Genomic DNA, 23,709 nt, shown 5'->3' on the forward strand with positions numbered 1-23,709 from the left:
AAAGCGTTTTGAATCTGAACACATTGAAAATTAATATGAAAGTAGTTTCATGAGATTTTTATATGGTGATACTGGAGTATTGCGACTGCTCTTGACCTAATGTGAGAACAGGTTCATTTGCAAGGTTTGGTGATATTTGGTTTGGAGCGGAGATCCCACCGCATGGCAATTTATTACAGTAGTTTTCCTGTCATTCTCGCTCAACACTCGCTGAATCGTAAATTTTGTGTATTGCTGTGAATTTGTGGTCAGTGTGGGAGAAAGTATCTCCTCTGCGTGTTTGTACTATTTTTGACAGACACTATTTAGGTGTGGGTTGAAGTTTATACGGCAGCAGCAGTAAACAATTAATTTGCTGTTACGATTCAGATCCCCAAGTTTAATTTTGGTCCTCACTGGAGTGAATCATTTAAGCACGGACTCATTTGATGAAGCGGATAAAGCGGTCTTATCTAGGGGAAAAGGAAAGTTACGAGTGGCTAATTAGTGTCCTTATTTCGCGAGGTATTTCGGTCCAACGCCTAAAGCAACTCTGTAGCCAACATTGTTTAAATGTCACGGATTAATTGGCGGTGCCCTTTAGAGCTTTATGGTTGATTTATTTTTGTTAATACCCACTCCGCTTAGTAAGAACTTCCTACTCTCTTTACATAACGACGATTAAGTGTACTATAAAAGAGAAACAAAGCATTATTTGCTCGAAGTGAAAAAGAAAGTGTTCGGACGTACCAATAAATACAACTCCACCTACTGACAGCAGAAAGAAAAGAAAAGGAAAAATATTTAGACAAAAATAAATGATTTTAAGAAAAAAGAATTACGTAAAGGGATCTAGAGAAATTCACTACATAGTTATAACCCTCCACGTTTAGGTAGTAATTAAAAGTATTTAAAATACTTTTTAACTACAAAGAAGTAATTAAAGTGCTCGTGAGAGTTTAAAAGTTGATATTAAATATTTTGTGAAGGAAAAGTTCAGAAATATCTTGAGTTATGCGATAAGAGAATCATATTTCGAATAATTAATATTACGAAACATTTACTTTGGTAGCAAAGAAAGAGATTATTGAACGTCAGGAGGTGAAGGGTCATATGGCTGACGAGTGGTTACTTTCATAGCCGACGGTAGAGGAAAGATTTCAACCCTTTAAACTACTACAATTAACAATGAATCGTCTTGTGAATATTTGAACACAAATATAATCCTCGGTTATTAAAAAAGCACTGCTGTAAAGGGACTGGATTTTGTATGCATATATTTCGTGCTTCGGTAAGTTTCAAGAAGTGAATATCCTGCGACATGATTCTTCAACGCTAAAACAGTATGCGGTGGAACTCCATTCTGAAGAGCAAACGTCTAATAATTGTTTTGAGATATAGTTCCAATACAGTTGTTTTCAATAAAATCCAACCTTACTTCCACCTAATAAGTCTTATATAGTGATGATGGAGAGAAGCTAAAACAAATTGCTATCTTTTTAAGACTTTACGTCATTTGTTTGACAGAAGTGGTTACTCAACTGCCGTTTCAAGGCGAATTTTGATTAAAGAGGAAATAAAGTGTTACGAGCTGATAGAACTTACACTCGTAAACTATTATTATCGAATACTGTTTGTTCCAAATTTGTAGATGAACTGGGTGTTCGTCAGAGTACTAAAAACATCTAAATAAAATCTACAAGGTTAAGCATAACTAAAATTGAAATAACCATACTTACTCATATATGTGGACTATAGACTATCGGATCGCGAGGTCCTGAACTCCTCTAGCAGAGAAGCAGTCATGACAGGATTATCATGGCGTTCTTGGAGTGATAGCACAAACTCGCGCTACATTTGAAGTCGGCCCAACTTGCACGTAGGTATGAGTACATTCTGTGTATGCCACTGCATCAATTAACACGGTCCTGGAATTCAATAAATCTCACATCAAAAGACATCTTGCAGAGTTTTATCTGCCGTTACTTAAGTTGATTTACACGCGTGGGTAAAAGGAAGTGACGTTAGTTAAGCAAGGTACAACAAGAGCTAAGTACAAATGCTACATCTGGGGTTCACCAGATTCTTCCTTAATGTGGTGTTTGCGATACGAGTAGTGAACATTACTCGTAATACGATTGGTAAAAGTGTTCTTCGACGACTGTCAACAGTTGAATGGTTCAAATCGCTCTAAGCACTATGGGACTTAACATCTGAGGTCATCAGTCCCCTAGACGTAGAACTACTTAAACCTAACTAACATAAGGACATCACACACATCCATACCCGAGGCAGGATTCGAACCTGCGACCGTATCGGTTGCGAGGTTCCAGACTGTACCACCTAGAACCACTCGGCCACCACGGCCGGCTCCAAATGCAGTCACAAACTGTGAAAAAACTGAAAAGTCAGAGCTCCAGACTGACGAAGTTCTTCCAACGAACACACAACAGTAGCAGCAGCGCGGTTCCGGACTGAAGCTCATAGAACAGCTCGGCCACAGCGGCCGGCGACAGTTTAATAATATACTAGAATACGACGTACCTAGCGTAGTAGTTTATCGTGTTCGTGATTACTTGTTAATTCACTAATACTATGACGGTTGAAACAAAGGACAGCAGGTGTTCATAGTGAATTATTAATAAGGCCAGGGTAAGAAGCTACTCAGACGTAACTACACGATGTTTGAGTACAATGATGCTTACGTGATTACCAAGTGATCTGTACAGAAAGCTCGCAAATTCCAGTTACAGACTTCTGGGACTTCTAGTGAGGAGTAAGTGGATAATATATTGAATTGGTACCCAAGTCAGGAAACGTTCCGTTTCCATGCTGCAACAGTTGAAAACACGATAGTAACGCGACCGCTTTAATAAGTAACTGATTAGGCGTGACCCAGTACATCACATGTCTTACAATTCCACTCGTTAGCCAAAGAAATTGTTCTTGTAGTCGTTGACGGATTGTCTTCAACGTGATGCAGTACGACCTCACGCATGTTGAGGGTGAAGGTATCCTGTTGCGTAATTGTCGCGAAAAGCTTATGCCATGGAGTCGCATGTTGTGGAGAAGGACCTTGATAAAGGCGACGAGCTACTTTTCCATTACCTGAGCTTTGCCAATCCAATCAGAAGAGTCTTGTCGATGTATTCTGCAAACGTGTACTCAGCATGTTGTAACACTAATAGAGATATGAATGAGGCTCGAACCCGGTCAGAGAGGTAGGATAGATGTCAGAAATACCAGCCAATCCTACGTAACCTCCCCGCGCCATGACTACCCTGTTGCGTACCTACTAGCAAACACGTTTTCAAACAGCTGTAGAACGGAAATAGTAGTTTCCTGACGTGGGTTCATATTCAGTATGTTGTTTATTCACTCCACTCTACTAGTCCCAGAAGTTTGTAACGAAAATTTCCGAACATCCTGTGTATCCTAAAATTGGCACAATACAATATCCTTACAAGGAAGACGTCCTTTATTAAGTGCTGCGCAAAAAAACGTTCGCTAATGAGACATTACCGCCTCCAGTTGCCGTTAATAGAACCGCATTTTTAACTATATGATTCAGAAGTTGAAACTTGAAGAGTCCACTTCTATTCCTAAGTGCACTTGCCGACGGCAGTCAAAGTCTCTCTACACATTGCGTTAATTGTATGTTTTCTTCAACCAACATTTTGTCAAAAATGTGTATAGTGACTCATTCTTGTCCCAAACAGCTCCCGTCAGACGACCCTTCGAAAACAGACAAAATGAATAAAATGAAGTGTGATAAATATCGTAGCATAAAACGGGTAACCTTCTTGCTTGTTAGTGGGCAATGAGATGAATGTTTTTTTCCAACAACGGGAGGGGAAATCGGTCCTAGGGTCAATGGCTGAAATAGCGTGCATGCTCACAAAACACATGGTTGATGTCGACTTTTATACGGTAGCTCCAAGAGGAGAGGAGAAAAGCAAAGCACTGCGCTTCGGGTCCAGAATGATTGATACTGTCCACCCGCTGCGGGAATTTTCCGAGCCATTTCTCCGTCAATTCAGCGGAAGAATCGTTCTGGTGGCCGCTGTTTCGCGATAGGGGGCCGGCGGAGGTGGCCGAAATACTGCACCAGCGGTCAGCGGCGGGGCAGCAGGCAGGAGGTAGGAAACTCACAGATATGTCGACCGCATTTACTGGCCTCTCGTCTTACGGTGAATTTTGTGTTTTGCATCTCCTATTAATGCATATCAAGTAATCAACTAATGGGTAAGGTTGTACGAAGCTACTCCTTTCACAACTGTACTATTGTATGCAGACAAGACTGTAAACACGGTTAGTGGCCTTAAATTCACCCCTCAGACAGTGTATATAACTCGTCGATATTTCGATCTGACTTTGGGTTAGCAACAGAAAACTGTGGGGCTTGAGCAAAGCTAAACATAAAACGAGGCAATTTTTAAAATTTTAAGCACGGCTACGCTTCAGCTACAGTGCACGCAAAGGTTTCAATGGGTTGGAAATAACTACTAATCAGTTGCAAAATACATGTCTATTAAACCTTGATCATGGTTCAACCGTTTTAAACCAGTCTTTTTCAGAAGATACTGTAGCTATTAACAAATATTACCTCAGTCCTTGTCGAACAGAGGTGGTATCATGTCAATAAGCTTTCGACACCATGTGTGGTATCAGGAAATGCTTTCAAATAACTTTAGTAACGCATACTGACATAGAATTACATAGTATCTGTATCCGATGTGGGAGTCCTTGACTGTGTCTAGTACATGAGCGTGTCATGTACTTACGCACCGTTTATAATACATGATTTAAATGTAGTAACTCCGTATTATGCGGCTTTTTCTTTAAACTTTTTAAATTACGACACATTTGACAATGGATCCAACAACAAATTGTGCGCCACTTGGAAGATACGTATACATACGATATTTAAAGGGAGGTTTACTATCTTTGGCCCGAAAAATCTTGTTTTCTGAGAATTTTTTTTATCGGGATATGTTATAGATATCAATGTCAAATTTGGTCAAAATGTTTAGTGATATTTCCTCTACAAACTGGAATTTTTTCGACTGGAAATGTTGAAGAGCAAAAGCGGAAGTGCCGTCGGAACGAAACTAAATTTCGATGTAGACCTCACGCACGGTACGTCACAGGCCAGCCGCCTCGTCTGAAATCAAAATTGAGTTGACGCTAGCAAACTATATAATATTCTTTAAGGCTTGTACCTCGTTTAAATTATGTGGACCATAGGAAACAAAATGGCGCCACTTGAAAAAAATAGGGTTTTTTCATCGATTTTTCGACTTCGTCGGCCAAGTAAAAATATTTATAGTTGATGAATCGGAATTAAAGTGGTACAACTCCAAGATAATTTAGTTAACTTCGTCAGAAACAAAGAACCATATATAATCGGTTCAGTAGACTTGAAGTTACCATACCACGCGATAAAAAAGTCATTTCGAGAAAAACGCTTTTGAAATTTTGCAATATTATGCAACGTACGTTTAATCTGCTATTCCGAGTCCATAAACTAGTCTTTCCTCTTCCTCGCAGAGGGCGTTCTGCTGGATCTGGCCATCCTGCGCTGCTCCAGAGCCGGTGACAACCGGTTTTCGCCCGCTGCTTCCGGTGGTCGTCCGAATGCTTGGCGAACTGCGTCGAATAGAGTCCCAGGGTGACGTCCATCGTTTTCATGGTCTTCAGAATTGCTGAATACCCTTCGTTGAAGCTGCTCACTGCCAGTAAAGTCGCAATCTCTGCAGTCTATACACCAGAATTCTAATGCTTGGGGGCTAACTTCCAAACACACGCGTTCAATCTTTCATTTGATTTTTGTGTGTTTCCTCCCAAGCACAGGTACAATAACTCGTCCACCGAAAGAAAAAAAACTGGTGAGTGAAAAGGGCCGATTTCAGGCAGGTGCATTTTTTGTTCAACCGCGAATAACAAACATTTCCGTTCCGTTTTTGGAAAAACCGTTTCAGGGGTGGATTCTAAACACATTTATGGATCCAAAAATGCAATTTTCAAAACCACTACTTTTCGAACCAAAAGATAGTAAAAGATAAAACGTGGCATCGGATCCTACGAACCTCTCTGTAGTTTTCATCTTACAGCCTCCGGATCGTCTCTTATAGTACTGAACATGAGCATGAACTACAAATCACGTCCCACACAGCGTCAAATTATAACAAATCGTGCCTTATAGATTTGATTTGTGCAGGCACAAATTGTTTTTTCCGCCCGTTACCAGAACGGCCCAGTATTCTGAAAATGTGAAGTTTTTGTCGTGAATGCGATAATTTGCAATTATATCTTCGTCTCAGCTGCGGCATATCCCGGAGAAATGTACCAGAGTCAGGATACCTGGATTGCTGAAAATTTGGAAGTGTGACTCATAAGTAGTGTAGCCCCTGAACAAACTCCATAGTAAGTGTATCGTACACCTTTCCCATAAACTATGGCTTAAAGACTGAATCATGTTACACGTACTTGACTTGATAGATCAAGAGAAAAGGAGTTGTAAGATAATGAATTGGCGAAGCCGAAATGCATGTGTAATCGAATATATTATATATAAGCGAATTAGATATGCAAGTTAGCCGTGGTGGGTGCGAAAAAAACATCAATTGAAAACATCGAAGTATCCTTTGGAATATTATATCGCAGAATCATCAAAGAATGACGGCACAAATAGCTCAGAAACATTGTTGAGAGTGAGAGAATCTGTTCCTAATTCACTTGAATTTGCAGGTACTCAGCACATAGGGGAATTTCAATCATCACTCATTCCGTAGCAACTGAAAATGAGACCACATATGCGGTGCACAGCAAACATTCATACCGAAGACAACGCGAAAAAAATGTCACCTAACTTGAATGTTATTATGGATGTCAATAACATGAAGCAACTGAAGTGCTCGTTGCTTGTTCAGTCATTACGCCGAAGGTTGCTGGTCCATATCAATCACAAGACTACTTTCTGTATATTGGCTGTTAATCACGAGACGAGTATGTCCTTGTGTTTCAAAAGTTAAAGTGGAACTAAACAGAAGCTGCGCGCCCAGTATTCTCATTGGCCAGCAGCAGTAAAAGCTCTGGCCTCGCGGTAAGAGATACCTGCACCTTTACATCTACACACTCGTCCCTAATCTGCAAGCCCCGTGCGGTACTTGTCAGAAGCCACGTAACACTACTAGTCATTTCCTTTCCTGTTCCAATAGCAAATAGAGCCCCAATTTCTCTTATTTTATCTTAGTGGTTCTTATTTCATTGCTTTGGCAAAAATGTGTCGCGGATATAAGCCACTCCGACTGTCTGTTAATCAAGTGACTTACGCAGAGCGCAATTCTGCTATGTACGAAAGGCGCTCGTCAAGAAACGGTCACCTTTCACTAGGTCAAAGTGTAAACAAAACTCGTATCATTGACTTAGGTCGGAAGAGTCGCTCGGGCGACAATGGGGATTCCAGAATAGTACAGGTATAGGCAACAGTAACTGTGTCTTAAGAAGTTGTTACCTACACTACTGGCAATTAAAATTGCTAAACCAAGAAGAAATGCAGATGATAAACGGGCTATTCATTGGACAAATATATTGTACTAGAACTGACATGTGATTATATTTTCATGCGATTTGATTGCATAGATCGTGTGAAATCAGTACCCAGAACAACCACCTCTGGCCGTAATAACGGCCTTGAACGCTTGGGCATTGAGTCAAACAGAGCTTGGATGGCGTGTAAAGGTACAGCTGCCCATGCAGCTTCAACACGATACCACAGTTCATCAAGAGTAGTGACGCGTGTTGTGACGAGCCTGTTGCTCGGTCACCATTGACCAGACGTTTTCAGTTGGTGAGAGATCTGGAGAATGTGCTGTCCAGGGCAGCAGTCGAACATTTTCTGTATCCAGAAAGGCTCGTTCAAGACCTTCAATATGCGGTCGTGCATTATCCTGCTGAAATGTAATGTTTCGCAGGGACAGAATGAAGGGTAGAGCTACGGGTTGTAACACATCTGAAATGTAACTTCCACTGTCCTAAGAGCCGTCAACACGAACAAGAGGTGAACGAGACGTGTAACGAATGCCACTTCGTACCATCACGCCAGGTGATACGCCAGTATGGCGCTGACGAATACACGCTACCAATGTGCGTTCACCGCGATGTCGCCAAACACCGATGCGACCATCAGAACCTGGATTCATCCGAAAAAACTACGTTTTGCCATTCGTGCACCCAGGTTCGTCGTTGAGTACACCATCGCAGGCGCAGGCGATCTTGTCTGTGATGCAGCGTCAAGGGTAAGCGCATCCATGCGCATAAGATGCCTGTCATCTCGACTGCTAGTGATACAAGGCCGTTGGAATCTAGCACGGAGTTCCGTATTACCCTCCTGAACTCACCGATTCCATATTCTGCTATCAGCCACTGGATTTCGGCCAACGCGAGCAAAAATGTCGCGATACGATAAACCGCAATCATGGTAGGCTACAATCCTCCGTTTATTAAAGTCGAAAAAGTGATGGTACGCATTTCTCCTCCTTACAAGAGGCATCACAACAACGTTTCACCAGGCAACGCCGGTCAACTGCTGTTTGTGTATGGGAAATCGGTTGGATGGTTCAAATGCTTCTGAGCACTATGGGACTTATCTTCTGAGGTCATCAGTCCCCTAGAACTTAGAACTAGTTAAACTTAACTAACCTAAGGACATCACACACATCCATGGCATAGGCAGGATTCGAACCTGCGACCGTAGCGGTCGCGCGGTTACAGACTGCAGCGCCTAGAACCGCTCGGCCACACCGAAATCGGTAGGAAACTGTCCTCATGCAGAACTTTGCAGGTGTCGCCACCGGCACCAACCTTGTGTGAATGATCTTAAAAGCTAATCATTTGCATATCACAGCATCTTCTACCTGTCGGTTAAATTTCGCGTCTGTAGCACGTCATTTCCGTGGTGTAGCAATTTTAATGGCCAGTATTGTAAATCTAATTTTCTAATTTCACGAAGGCGATGAAATTATTGGCATATGAAAATTAAAACAAGTCAGAAAGTGGCGTCTTGAACAGAACGAAAGAAAACTTTGTACAAAAATCTTAATCCAAAAATGGTTCAAATGGCTCTAAGCACTATGGGACTTAACATCAGACGTCATCAGTCCCCTAGACTTAGAACTACTTAAACCTAACTAACCTAAGGACATCACACACATCCATGCCCAAAGCAGGATTCGAACCTGCGATCGGAGCAGCAGTGCTGTTCCGAAGAACTGCTCGGCCGCAGCCGCCGGCTATAAATCTTAATCAGTACCAAGCGAGGTGGTGCAGTGTTTAGCACACTGGACTCGCATGCAGGAGGACGACAGTTCAATCCCGCGTTCGGCCATCCTGATTTAGGTTTCCCGTGATTTCCCTGAATCGCTTCAGGCCAATGCCGGGATTGTTCCCTTGACAGGGCACGGCCAACATCCTTCCCCATCCTTCCTTAATCCAGTGAGACAGATGACCCCGCTGTTTGACCTCTTCCCCCCATATCAACCCAATCTTAATCAGTAAGTACAACAGCCATCTGTTGTTAATCTCATCACCAGTCGAGGTCTAAGAATTTCATAAAAGGTGGCGGGCAGTTCGATTTTTACAATGTAGTTCCATGCTTCGGGAAAGAATTTTCAGAGCTAACGGAAATGAGCCAATATTTCAGTTTGACATAACGAAATCTGGTCCGGGAATGGATTGGTGCGGGAACTGCCAGTTCAAACTTAACGTTAAAAATTGTAATGTGTTGGGCATAAGACGACAGACCCGTCCATTTCTCCTCGATTACACTATTACTGGAAACAGTGAAAACTCTCACCTTATTGTCCACTTCCTGCACCAAACTTTCATTAACGACCGAAGAACGCCCACTTCATTGTTCATCACGAAAATCTGTGCAACAACTTTTAATTGCTCTCACCCCCTTTCTTACCATTCCATCACTCATAGTGTTTTCTCCGTAAACTGCACAGATCTCACGATGAATATCGATCGCCTTTAGGCCTTTAGCACTAAGAAATCTTATAAAACTTCCTGGCAGATTAAAACTGTGTGCTGGAGCGAGACTCGAACTCAGGACCTTTGCCTTTTGCGGGCAAGTGCCCTACCAATGGAGCTACCAAAGCACAACTCACGCCCCGTCCTCAGAGCTTTAATTCCGCCAGTACCTCGTCTCCTACCTTCCAAACTTCCAAATTCTTACCTTGGTAGAGCACTTGCCCGCGAAAGGCAAAGGTCCCGAGTTCGAGTCTCGGTTCGGCACACAGTTTTAATTTGCCAGGAACCTTCGTATCAGCGTACACTCCACTGTAGAGTGAAAATTTCATTCAAGAAATCTTATAACAGCCCGTACATCACAGTCGGCGGGACTCATGATTATCAGAGGCATCTTAAACACTCAGTACACAACGTAAACAAGGAAGAATCAGACTGCAATGGCGTCAGTGGGTAGACAACAGATGAAGGTACCCAGTGCGCATGCGCAGAACGCCGACCGCAGCGCTGCGGCCGCGGTGTGGCAAAACGGTGCTGACTTAAAAAACACGCCACGTAGAAGCTCCTCTTCCTGTTGCTACAGATGTTACGGAGCAAGATGTGAAAACTGCAATAAAGCAGTCGAAGAAGTAGGATCCTACCACCATCTTGAGCAGTGTATCAATAGGAATTACGTTACACGAGTTTCCAGTATGTTTAGATGTTAGTATATACACAACTCTATCGAAAGTATTGACGGCACGCTGTCACAAGAAGCAGACGCACCTGTCGAAAAGGCGGCGGTGTGTACTGTCAGCAGAGAAGGAGTAATAGCAAAATGAGTCGGCCAACAGAACTTGGAACACGCATTAATCGTGGAATGTCGCCTGTGTGGCGTGGGCACCTGGGACATTTCAACCACTCTAAAACCGTCGACGTCCACTGCTGGTAACGTCATTGTGAAGTGAAAATGCTACGAAAGAACCACAGATAAACCAGGACCAGGTAGACCTGGTGCACTAGTGGACAGCGAGTGTCGAGAGCACTGTGGAGGGTGGTTGTAAAAATCAAACAGAATTAGCGGAAGGAATCACTCTTGAGTTCCCGAGTACTATCAGTTGTCTCGCTACCACAAAGTCTACGATTAGGGATATCAAAATTATGGAATACAACGGTCAATCACCTACACACAAGCCCCACATTTCTGTAGTAGTCGATGACAAGCTGTGCTTGAGATGGTGAACTACGCCATTGGACAGTGGATGGCTGGAGTGAAGAATCACGAACGGAGTACGTCGTGTTACGATACGGCGATATTTTTCGTGATTAGTGGTATGACCCCCTTATAGCGATTAAGAAAACTGTACATGCGAAACTTATGAAAACATTTTACAGCATCGTGTACTGGGTACGGCAGTAGAGCCGTTCGGAAACAATGGCCGTTTTTATAAGCATGACGAAACAGGTTGTCATGAATTAGCACTTGTAAAGCGTCGGTTTGAGGACAATAACATTTATAAAATAGACTGACCTGCTGATGCGTGGTGCCTTATACCGCTCCTGTCTAGAGCCTGTGTGTCAGGAGAATGACTCATGGATGCACAGTGACAGACGGTCTGAAGCGGGTTCAGTCGAGTGCGTAGCTCTAATTTTCACCTGCTAGAGGGCAGTAGTGCACAGAGGCATTCAAGAAACAGGTCAAGAGAATGTCTTTTTTTTAATTGTTCTGTTCATTTCTTGAAGGCTTTTTTGTTTATTTATGTTTGTACAGTCTTTTTATATGCTTTTCGTCCTGTGAATGATGCGTGAATGTGGTCTAAAGTAAATCTGTGATCACTGTTCTATTGATGAATGCTGTACGAAGTAAATCTACATGGATACTCTACAAATAACATTTAAGTGCCTGGCAAAGGGTTCATCGAACCACCTTCACAATTCTCTATGATTCCAATCTCGTACAGCGCGCGGAAAGAATGAACACCTATATTTTTCCGTATGAGCTCTCATTTCCCTTATTTTATCGTGATGATCGTTAACCCCTATGTAGGTCGATGTCAACTAAATATTTTTCCATTCGGAGAAGAGAGTTGGTGGTTGGAATTTCGTTGGAAGATTCCGTCGCAACGAAAAACGCCTTTCTTTTAATGATGTTCACCCCAAATCCTGTATCACTTCTGTGACACTCTGTCCCATATTTCGCGATAATACAAAACGTGCTGCCTTTCATTGAACTTTTCCGATAAACTCCGTCAGTCCTACCTGGTAAGGATCCCACACCGCTCAGCAGTATTCTAAAAGAGGATGGACAAGTATAGTGTAGGCTGTCTCCTTAGAAGGTCTGTTCCATTTTCTGAGTATCCTGACAATAAAACGCAGTCTTTGGTTAGCCTTCCCCGCAACATTTTCTATATGGTCCTTCCAATTTAAGTTGTTCGTAGTTGTAATACCTAGGTATGAATTTACGGCTCTTAGATTAGACTGATTTTTCGTGTAGCCGAAGTCTAACGAGTTCCTTTTAGCACTCATGTGGATGACCTCACACTCTTCGTTATTTAGGGTTATGTGCCACGTTTCACTCCATTCATATATCTGTTCTAAATCGTTTTGCAGTTTGTTTTGATCTTCTGATTATTTTATTGGTCGATAAACGACAGCGCCATCTGCAAACAACTTAAGACGGCTGCTCTGATTGTCTCCCAAATCGTTTATATGGAAAAGGAACAGCATAGGGCCTATAACACTACCTTGGGGAACGCCAGAAATCACTTCTGTTTTACTCGATGACTTTCCGTGAAAATTAGTAGCACACTGGGCTTGTAAGGTGTCGGGCAAATCCAACACCTTCCATGAAAACCCTGACATGATAAGCAAATCCAGTAGTATGTCACATAGCTCCAAATATATCGTGACATTAAATTAACCAAAGTAACAAGAGTAACGGGTGAGCAGATGGAATACCACAGACTAACACAAGAATGCCTAAATGCATGTCATACCTTCCCACCGTGAGACAGACGCAGTTCTGAGAGGAGAAATGAGAACAGAAGCCGAGAGCAGAGCCGTGTTAAGCGAGAAGGCCCTACGATAAGGGACGGACACCCAAGTCGCCAGCTAACCGCTAGGACCACCTCCCAGCCCATGTTAAAAGCTAGAACCCTCCAGAAGAACAGTATAGATCTTACGATAACACAAAAAGGGCTACCCAAGCCGCAAGTTTTACCGTGAGACTTTTTCGCGTCTCTGTTACGTCAGGACCACCCCCCAGCCCATGTTAAAAGATAGAGGCCTCCAGAAGAACAGTATATATCTTACCATAACACTAAAAGGACCACACCAGCTGCAGGTTTTAGCGTGAGACTTTTTCGCGTCTCTGTTACGTTGCAAACTTTAAAAACATTGCCCCACCACGAAAATTATAACGTTTCTCATCGGATTGACAGAATTTTTGTAGGCGGAGCTTAAGGTTAACATTGAGGCCCTGATTGGTCACATGAAAACACAGCCAGATAGTTTTTTTAAACCAACTTCCGTAAATTGTAGTAAGGAGAAGTTAAGAGAGAGTTGCTTCCGAGAGGGCGAGGTGAGCGGAGCTCTGCTGTCTGCCGCCCCCTGACGAACACCGACAAGGTAATGAACACACGCGATGCTGCATAACAGCGCATAAAGCTTCACTAAGAACTGCAGAAGTCTCATCTGTTACACCCCCTTTTTGCGTAATACTAGTGTCGATCGTCAATTAAAGCTCATGGTGTTCATATTTGCCACTTGAAGTTAAAATCTGAAACGCGATGATTTTTCTGTTTTATAGTTATTGAGAAACCACATCAGCCACTGTAATTTACGACAAGTTAGATAAGTAACTAAAGATAATTGAGCGTCACTCTAGACCATTTTGATAGTTTTCTCTCTTGTGAAACTTAATTTAAACCTAGATTGTAGATGTGATATGGCATAGGTCATCCTTCGATCCATTGTAGAATTTGGATACCCTTTCAGGGAATATTCGTTCACATTTTTGTTGAACGCAGTTGGTTTTTACCATCCTGTACTAAAACATTTCCTTTTATCAATAGTGCAATTTACAAACAATGTTTTGTGAGTAGAATAAAATTTTCAATGGTAAACTTAACTGCTTTTTCGACGTTATTTTACCAGCTAACTAAAAATAGGAAAGCCTTAAACCCCTTCCACTAAATTTAGTTAGTATTAGGATTCTTTTACAGGGAGTGCAGTTGAGCTGACGCTGAAATCATTAAGTATTTGGTTATATCATCGCTAGTCTCACTGAACTCTTCTGAACTCTACATGTCATGTGTGGTCTGGCGTCTCCTTACCAGCAACAGGTCCCAGGTTCAAACTAGTCAATTCCCTAAAAAACACGCTCAGAGCATCGTTGCGCGAAAGTGGTAGGGAGACACGATATAGAACAAACAGACACCACGCAGAATGTTAGAACAGGAAGTCACAAATCCAATCACGTAACTGAGACGATATTCCATAAGGACGCAATTTCACTACGAGCCGCTTGTGTGGTACAGTGTCAAAAGCCTTCCGGATATCCAGAAATACAGAATCGATCTGAAATCCCTTGTCAATAGCACTCAGCACTTCATGTGCATAAAGAGCCAGTTGTGTTTCACAAGAACGATATTTTCTAAACCCATATTGATTGCGTGTCAATAGACCGTTTTCTTCGAGGTAACTTATTACTTTCTAAAATCCTGCTGCATATCGACGTTAAAGATATGGGCCTGCAATTTAGTGGATTACTCCTACTACCCTTCTTGAATATTGGTGTGACTGTGCTACTTTCCAGTCTTTGGGTACGGATCTTTCGTAGAGCGAACGGTTGTATATGATTGTTAAGTATGGAGCTAATGTACCAGCATATTCCGATAGGAACCTAATTGGTATACAGTCTGGACCGGAAAACTTGCATTTGTTAAGTGATTTAAGTTGATTCACTACTCCCAGGGCATTTACTTCTAGTAGCGTGAGAAATTTTTAAGACAGTGTGGATGCAGACGACGGCGAGTTTTGTATCGTAATACGATAAGCAAGTTTATGGTAAAAGGAAAGCTAATACGAGTGCAAATGGAAATTGTTACTAGTATAAGGAATAAACAAAATATCAGAAAGCTAAATATTTACTTCCTGAAAAAGTACAGTTCAAAAAGGTCTGATTTGTTGATTGCTTTGTCATAAAAAGCGCGGACTAATGCGGGAGATGAATGTTTTTCTATTGGCCTTAAGGAAAACTGATCAATCAGAACGCGTCGTTTCTGCTAGACATAGAGAATGCTTACAGCAGTCTAAAGATTTGGAGCCCAGCCTTTAAATGATACGGTCGTGTGTTGTATGAGCTCCGAAGCAAGTTATAATCTGGCGGTTTTAGTTGTGCTACATATTTCAAAACTGCCTTAGTGTGAAAGCATATTTATTCGTGTTTTTTTATTATCATCATTTTTTTGTAGAAAGTACAGAGTTTTTAAGTAATTTTGCGTACGAAGAAAGACAGTAACGAAGCGTGGCATATTGACCAGACCGGTGGCTAAAAACTTGACTGCTTTAGACACCGATAAAATTAACAGTGTGGCGAGCATTTTCATTTAAGGACAAATCGTGCTTTGTTGCTGTTCAGATTTCGGAATATACGTTACCATAAACGTGCTAACGTGAATGAATGGGTTTGTGCGTGATTGTGTTAGGATTAGCACGGGCTTTGCAGCGACCGTATACACTATCAAGGTTCAGATTATACCAAAGTTTTTCCAGTATTTCCACCTTTCATTCAAAATTAAGACCGTTTCCCGATTCCTGGAAGAGTTACGTTGTATGCAACCCTGTGCGAGTTTCAGTGTGGTAGGTTTCTGCTCGGCTTTACTTCAGGTGATCTGCTGCAGCGACTTCACAGGTAAAGGATGAAAGAAACCATGCCGCTGCACTGCCATGATCTGTACACAATGGGAAACCGTTGAGGCGAATTAGAACGTCGACTTCGCTCCAGACACCAACCTCCTACATCCCCTACCTTCTCTGATTTCGGCTCTTGAGAAAGAATATGCTGTCATTCCCCCACAGACGTTGAAACACTTCACTGAAAGTGTGTCGAACAGACATCAGGCGAAGGGTGTACACACCCAACATAATATCCTCGAATAGATGTCCGTATACTTGGTACAAGATAGCGCACTTCTACTGCTGTCACAATAACGTGATAATAGCTGTGGATCGTCATAATGGGAGCGGATGGAGTGAAATGGTGTGGGTTATAGGTTTGTGAATCGTATAAACTTTCATCTTTTTGTAATACATTTTAACGGTTTCTTTATTCTATTTTCTGACGGGAAGACTGGAAAACAAGCCAAAATTTGCGAAAACGGGCTTCAAAAATTGCCTAAAATCCTGTCAGGCATTTCGATGCACTAGGCCACCGGGTCAAGTTCACTTCACTGCAACGCAACCTGGCGCAATGCGCGTTAAGCAGCATGAGCAAGCCGAGCCCTCTGTAACGTGTAGCAGTATTATCTACTGTATGTTGGTCTGAATTCCTATTTGAATTTCTGGATTTTGTAAGCTGTTTTATACGTGACTATCAATCTCACTTTTTACGAATCCTTAAGAATGACTGCTTGATTCGTAAAGTGTTTTTGACCTTTCATACTAAAAAGCGCCTGCTTATGCACTGTTACAATCAGAGGCAAATTACTAAAACAAATTGCCTACACGATATGCAGTAATATGGACGACAACATGGTAACACACATTCGATGATTTCTTGAGTTAAAATGCCGCCCATACGGTTCGTTCCTTGACCCATCTGCCCTCTAAGCAGTTACCCCTCAACATATGTCATTCTATTCCAGTTTTGTTATGCCACATCCGTGTAATTTAGAGGACAGAAGCCGGTAGCGCACAAGTGAAGATGCTTGCTACAGGTGAAATACGTGTTGCTTCTGGGAGGAAACAAAGGAATAAAAAGAGGTTTTACTTTGATCAGGAAGATTTAAATACTAGTGAGGCGTTATCTGACGACTGAGGAAGCCAATAAAATCCATGAACTATCGCAGATAACGCAGTACACCAGGTTTTGAGGTAGAAAATCTTTTTTCTTTCCAGAGATAGGTGTTTATCACAAAAAAGTGTATCTTAATAAATAATTTGTCATGAACTTTACTTCTGGAATTAATAGAACTTATACTTATTTACTCAGTAAGTAAATACACAACGCTTGTGTGAGTTATCACCTTTTGGATAGTAGTACATGGCACTTCAGGGGGTTAGGAATGTTTGCATGTTAGGTATTTTACAAATTACTACCCTATTTATCTCCGAATGACATGGTTTTCCAGGTATTTGATGTACTAAAAATGAAATCTATCATTACTGAACATAATACAGGAACACAAATTGATGATCTACAGGCAAGTCAACAAACCAGCGGTAACTAAGCAGTAGAAAATGCCTCCTCAAGAAGTGTACTCACCAAGAGAATAAAACTGAATCTGAGGAAAATAAACAAGAGCTTACACAACCGAGGTGAAATATATTTTACATACATCTATGCTTTCAAAAAATATTTGGAATTTTGTTTAATTACAGGAAGGGAGTAATAATGCCATGGATTGCTCCTTCGCGAGATGAGACGTATGGGAGAAAGTTTTGGTTGAAAACTTAAACGTTCCGCAGCGATGTTCAAGAACATCGTAGAGAAATTATTTTCAGAATTCTGGGAACTTGGCAGTTTTATGTCCAAAATGCTTACCTCCACGGCCAGTTTCCAGTCACTCCTGCTAAACGTACATAATTGCAGAAGGTTGAAACCGGCAGGCGAAGGGATAGCACTCAATATATCGTTGTGAAAGGTTCTAGATATGCATGGGCTTCAGAAAAGGCAAGGAAGGGTGCAGAGTTTGGCTAGAAATATACCGAAAGGCATGAGCATCCGGCCACTAGATAAAAGACGTTCTCACAACAGGAGAAAGAATATTTTCACAAAGTAGCAGAAAAATTTTATGCTTCAACACATTAACAAAATTCCGAATTATCAAACCCACTACAGCACGCATCAAAATATGGACAGGGTGTACACTAAGTGACAAAGAAACTGGTATAGACATGCGTATTCAAATACAGAGATACGTAAACAAGCAGGATACGGCGCTGCGGTATGCAATGCCTACATAAGACAACAAGTGTCTGGCGCAGTTGTTGGATCGGTCACTGCTGCTACAATTTCAGGTTATCGATATTTAAGTGAGTTTGAACGTTGTGTTATAGGTTAGGTTAGTGTTTCTTAAAGTCCCGTCGACAACGGGGTCATTAGAGACGGAGCACAAGCTCGGAGTAGGGAAGGATGCGGAAGGAAATCGGCCGTGCCCTTTTAAAGGAAACATCCCGGCATTTACCTGAAACGATTTAGGGAAATCACGGAAAACCTAAATCAGGATGGCCGGAGACGGGATTGAACCGTCGTCCTCCCGAATGCGAGTCCAGTGCGCTAACCACTGCGCCACCTCGCTCGGTGTTGTGTTATAGTCGGCGCAATAGCGATGGGACACAGCATCTCCGAGGTAGCAATAAAGTGGAGATTTTCCCGTACGACCATTTCACGAATGCACTGTGATTAATCAGCAATGCGGGAAAACATCAGATCTCCCACGTCGCTGCGGTCGGAAAAAGATCCTGCAAGAATGGGACCAACGACGACTGAAGACAATCGTTCAATGTGACAGACGTGCAACCCTTCCGCGAATTGCTGCGGATTTCAATGCTGAGCCATCAACAAGTGTCAGCGTGCGAACCGTTCAATGAAACATCATACATTTGGGCTTTCAGAGCAGAGGGCCAACTCGTGTACCGTCGATGACTGCCCGATACAAAGCTTTACGGCTCACCTGGGCCCAGCAGCACCGACATTAGACTGTTGATGACTGGAAACATGTGGCCTGGTTGGACGAGACTCGTGTCAAATTGTATCGAGCAGATTGACGTGTACGGGTATGGAGACAACCTCATGAATCCATGGAACCTGCATGTCAGCATGGCGCTGTAGAGGCTGGTGTAGGCTCTGTAATAGTGTGGGGCGTGTGCAGTTGGAGTGATGTGGTAGCCCTCATACGTATAGATACGACTGTGACAGGTCACACATCCTTAAGCATCCTGTCTGATCACCTGCATCCATTCACATTCATTGTGCATACCAACGCACTTGGGTTGCTACCGAGTGGCTCCAGGAACATTCGTCTGAGTTTAAACACTTCCGCTGGCCATCAGACTCCACAGACATGAACATTATTCAGCATATCTGGGATGCCTTGAAACCTGCTCTTCAGAAGAGACATCCACCCCCTCTAACTTTTATGGATTTATAGACAGCCCTGCGGAATTCATGGTGTCAACTGCCTCCAGCGCTACTTCAGATATTAGTCGAGTCCATGCCACGTCGTTTTGCAGCATTCTGCGTGCTCGCAGCAACCCTACACGATATTTGACAGGTGTACCAGTTTCTTTGGCTCTTCACTGTATATTAGCCATAAATTTCCACTGATTGGTATTATTGATGATTACCGAAACAATGTTTACAAAGAAAGCAACATTGATTCGGTCTGAACGGACAGGTATAGAAAATTATTTCGTACACTAAATATCTGTTTCAAGCATTCGTAAAGTGACTTTAGATGCCATTCAATTCATCTGCATATTAAGGAATCTAGACCCAACAAGAATACTGATGAGATGACGAAGGATCTCTGTGTGCAAGAATATCCCTCGTGGAACTCATAAGGAGGAGTAAAAACTATTAAGAAATTCAGGTAACTTGCCAAGAGTGGTACGGTATACTTGTACACATTTGACATGCAACAATCTCTTCCTATTCCAAAATTGAGTGCCGAACGAGCCTTCTATTCGAGAAAAATTTGGTTGTATAAACAAAGTACACACGACTGCCAAAGTGAGACAGGCTACTTTTGTCTCTGGGATGAATTTACTGCTGGAGGAGACCCATGCATTCTATAGTTGCGTGGTTGCAAGTGGGCGCTAAAGACAACAGAACAATACTTTCTCATCTCACGCCACACGATACTATCATCTGACCAAGATTTTGAACAAGATGAAAGTTATGTTAGAATACGTGTACAGTTTGTGTTCTCTCCTCAGCAGTGGGTAGAAATTTTAAGAAAAGTCGACCATAATAAACGTTCACATTTCGAACCAAAAATGAAGAAGGGAATTCTGTTCAATTTAAAGACGTTGCTGCCTTTATCACCACTAATGAAACTTAAGATAAGGCATAATTAAAACGGGGGAGGGGTTACAGGAAATCTTTGTCGTAGGGAACAAAAAAGATACTCATTACAATCTCAGTTCTCAGGGAAATACAAAGGTCTGAGAGAAACTGCTGAAACTAAATTGAAAGCTATAGCAGTTTTACAACGATATATTTCAGCCAGCGAGCACAATAATTATTTCATGAAAGTACAAAAAAGGCAAATAAAAAAACGAAAAACAGGAGACTGGGACGAAGATACTAATAGAGATATGCAGATGTGTGAAACGTAATTAAATGTTTAAACGTATAAGTAAGAAAATTCGTATAATATTCAAAGTGTACTCCGTTTTTTTTGTTTACTTTACTTGTTCCAGAAAATGCAAGTAAATTTTTGAATTGTGATTCATTCGTAACCCTGTTGGAAAATCAAACTAAACATGATAACGCTCTTCAGTATAACCTAACATACAATTTTGCCAACTATCATTAATCATTCTCATCATTAAAACATGATTAAATGGTATTTGCAAGTAGCATACAGATTTTATAACAGGTTCTCCTCACGTTTCTCACAAGTAATCACTTGCTGGTTACCATGTTCTTGCCGACAACCCTATATATGAACAGCCCGCCATGTAACGACAAGCGTAATGGTTCAGCCACTTTCATGAAATTAATAATTATAAAATTATGTGTTCATTGTCTCCTACTACGAATCAGGAATTATTACCTCTGCAAAGAGCGTTGTGGGTCATGAGGTGAACCGCTTAAAAGTGACATTACAATGCGTGCTCAATATCCAAATAAAATAGTGCAGACAAGAAGTTCAGAATACAATGCTCATTAAATTACACGCAGTTATTCGAGTTGAGGAAAACATAAGAAATTAGATAAGGTCCACTAGATAATGGTTACATCATTTACTTGACTGACTGATTATCGAAGTAGTGCTCATATAGGTTGCTATTACCGAGCAGCACTGAAACCTGTTATCACATTTCGTTTGCGCAATTGAGTGCAAACAACAGGATTTTTTAACTGAGTCAGATATTCTGTCAGTATTAGTACAGTCTCAACGTTTGTGTTGTGTGTAGGTCGCATTTGGTGGTTGACGACACTCACCGTTGCTGTCGCAAGTCTGTATGTTTTGTTATGGTAATTTTTACAACGTTACATGAGCATATGTTTGGAAATTTGTGATAAGATCTTATGGGACCAAACTGCTGAGGTCATCAGTCCCTTAGCTTACACACCACTTAATCTATCTTAAACTAACTTACGCTAAGGACGCGCCAATGCTCGAGGGAGGACTCGAACCTCCGACGGGGGTAGCCGCTTGAACCGGTACAGGACGCATACACCACGCGGTTACCCCGCGTGGTTGAACACATGTTACTTGCGCGTCTGGCAGTAAGAATGCTCCAGTTGATACGTAGTCGAACTATGCACACTACGGAGATGGAACAGATCGAAGTCATCGAGCGCTGAGGAACGATTTGACAACATATTTCATGGACTTACTAAGGTGGCACACCTCAGTAGAACCACGAGAAGGCCACCAGAAATTCAAACGGACCGAGGTAGGCTACCTTACATGACACTCACCGATCCATACGAATGGACAGAAAGCAACTCATACCATAATAGCTTATTACACAAGCCAAGTTTGTTATGATATTTATTGAATACTGAAAAATTTGAACTTCTCGTACTCTTGCACCGAAAGCTTTATTTTTTGAATCTGATGTCAAAAAATAAACAGGTAATAAAGAACAACATCTGTTATCACCTGACAGCTTACTAAATGTTATGAGGTGTCGGAGGATTTAAGAAAAAATGAAAAAAATAGGTCCCGTTATAAAAGTCATCGGGGTAGAAGGCTAATAATCAGTTCATTGCGCTTCTCGTGCTGGTGATCTGAACTTAGCATCTGTGACAACCCTGTTGCAAAACCACCTTACAGAACTCTTGTCTGAGGCTGCTACATAATTCTTGGCAAGCTTCATGACACCTTTGCACTGTTCAAATTTAACTCTCAGAGACAATCCATATAGTTGAGACTTTCTGAATGTCAAAATCGTGAGAGATAAGCTGTAACAGTGATGCAATATGGCGAACTAAATGCTTGTGTGCAGTGGAGTTCTCAAAGAACCTGCTCTTTGAAATAGTTAACTTCTCATTTTCAGGAATCTAAATGTTGCTACGAAACAGCGTTTTTGGGAGGGACAAGAAGCCTAAAAATAGATCTTGTATCACACAAACCTCAGTGAATTCCATGGATGTATTTCACATGCCAGAATATGACTACTTTTTGGTGCAATGACAAAGCAAGCCAGGGATATGTCTGCTGCTTTTCCTAAACAACTAGCGTCGCCAAGCCCACTTCCTATGTTATTCTGAATTGGATCCATGGACCGGTCTCATTATTGCTCCATACGATCGAGCAATTTTCTGACTGTACAATGGCGGTAAAATCTTATTTTTGACCATCAATGGAAATATCTACAGCGCTATTACAAATGATTGAAGCGATTTCATAAATTCACTGTAGCTCCATTCATTGACGTATGGTCACGACACACTACAGATACGTAGAAAACTCATAAAGTTTTGTTCGGCTGAAGCCGCACTTCAGGTTTCTGCCGCCAGAGCGCTCGAGAGCGCAGTGAGACAAAATGGCGACAGGAGCCGAGAGAGCGTATGTCGTGCTTGAAATGCATTCACATCAGTCAGTCATAACAGTGCAACGACACTTCAGGACGAAGTTCAACAAAGATCTACCAACTGCTAACTCCATTCGGCGATGGTATGTGCAGTTTAAAGCTTCTGGATGCCTCTGCAATCTCACAGTTTAAAGTTTACGGCCCCTTTTTCTTCTGCGATAAAAACGTTACAGGACACGTGTATCTGGACATGCTGGAAAATTGGCTCATGCCACAACTGGAGACCGACAGCGCCGACTTCATCTTTCAACAGGATGGTGCTCCACCGCACTTCCATCATGATGTTCGGCATTTCGTAAACAGGAGATTGGAAAACCGATGGATCGGTAGTGGTGGAAATCATGATCAGCAATTCATGTCATGGCCTCCACGCTCTCCCGACCTAACCCCATGCGATTTCTTTCTGTGGGGTTATGTGAAAGATTTAGTGTTCAAACCTCCTCTACCATGAAACGTGCCAGAACTGCGAGCTCGCATCAACGATGCTTTCGAACTCATTGATGGGGACATGCTGCGCCGAGTGTGGGAGGAACCTGATTATCGGCTTGATGTCTGCCGAATCACTAAAGGGGCACATATCGAACATTTGTGAATGCCTAAAAAAACTTTTTGAGTTTTTGTATGTGTGTGCAAAGCATTGTGAAAATATCTCAAATAATAAAGTTATTGTAGAGCTGTGAAATCGCTTCAATCATTTGTAATAACCCTGTAGTTATTGCGCCA

General features: G+C 41.9%; 1 non-coding gene across 1 annotated transcript; it reads right to left on the minus strand.

The window, feature by feature from the left end:
- Window positions 1-18,439: 18,439 nt before the first annotated feature.
- Window positions 18,440-18,512, minus strand: Trnaa-cgc (transfer RNA alanine (anticodon CGC)). Its single transcript has one exon. It is a non-coding gene; the product is annotated as a tRNA-Ala (tRNA).
- Window positions 18,513-23,709: the final 5,197 nt, after the last annotated feature.

The sequence above is a fragment of the Schistocerca serialis genome, chromosome 1 (assembly GCF_023864345.2).
Source record: "Schistocerca serialis cubense isolate TAMUIC-IGC-003099 chromosome 1, iqSchSeri2.2, whole genome shotgun sequence".
Lineage (NCBI taxonomy): Eukaryota > Metazoa > Arthropoda > Insecta > Orthoptera > Acrididae > Schistocerca > Schistocerca serialis.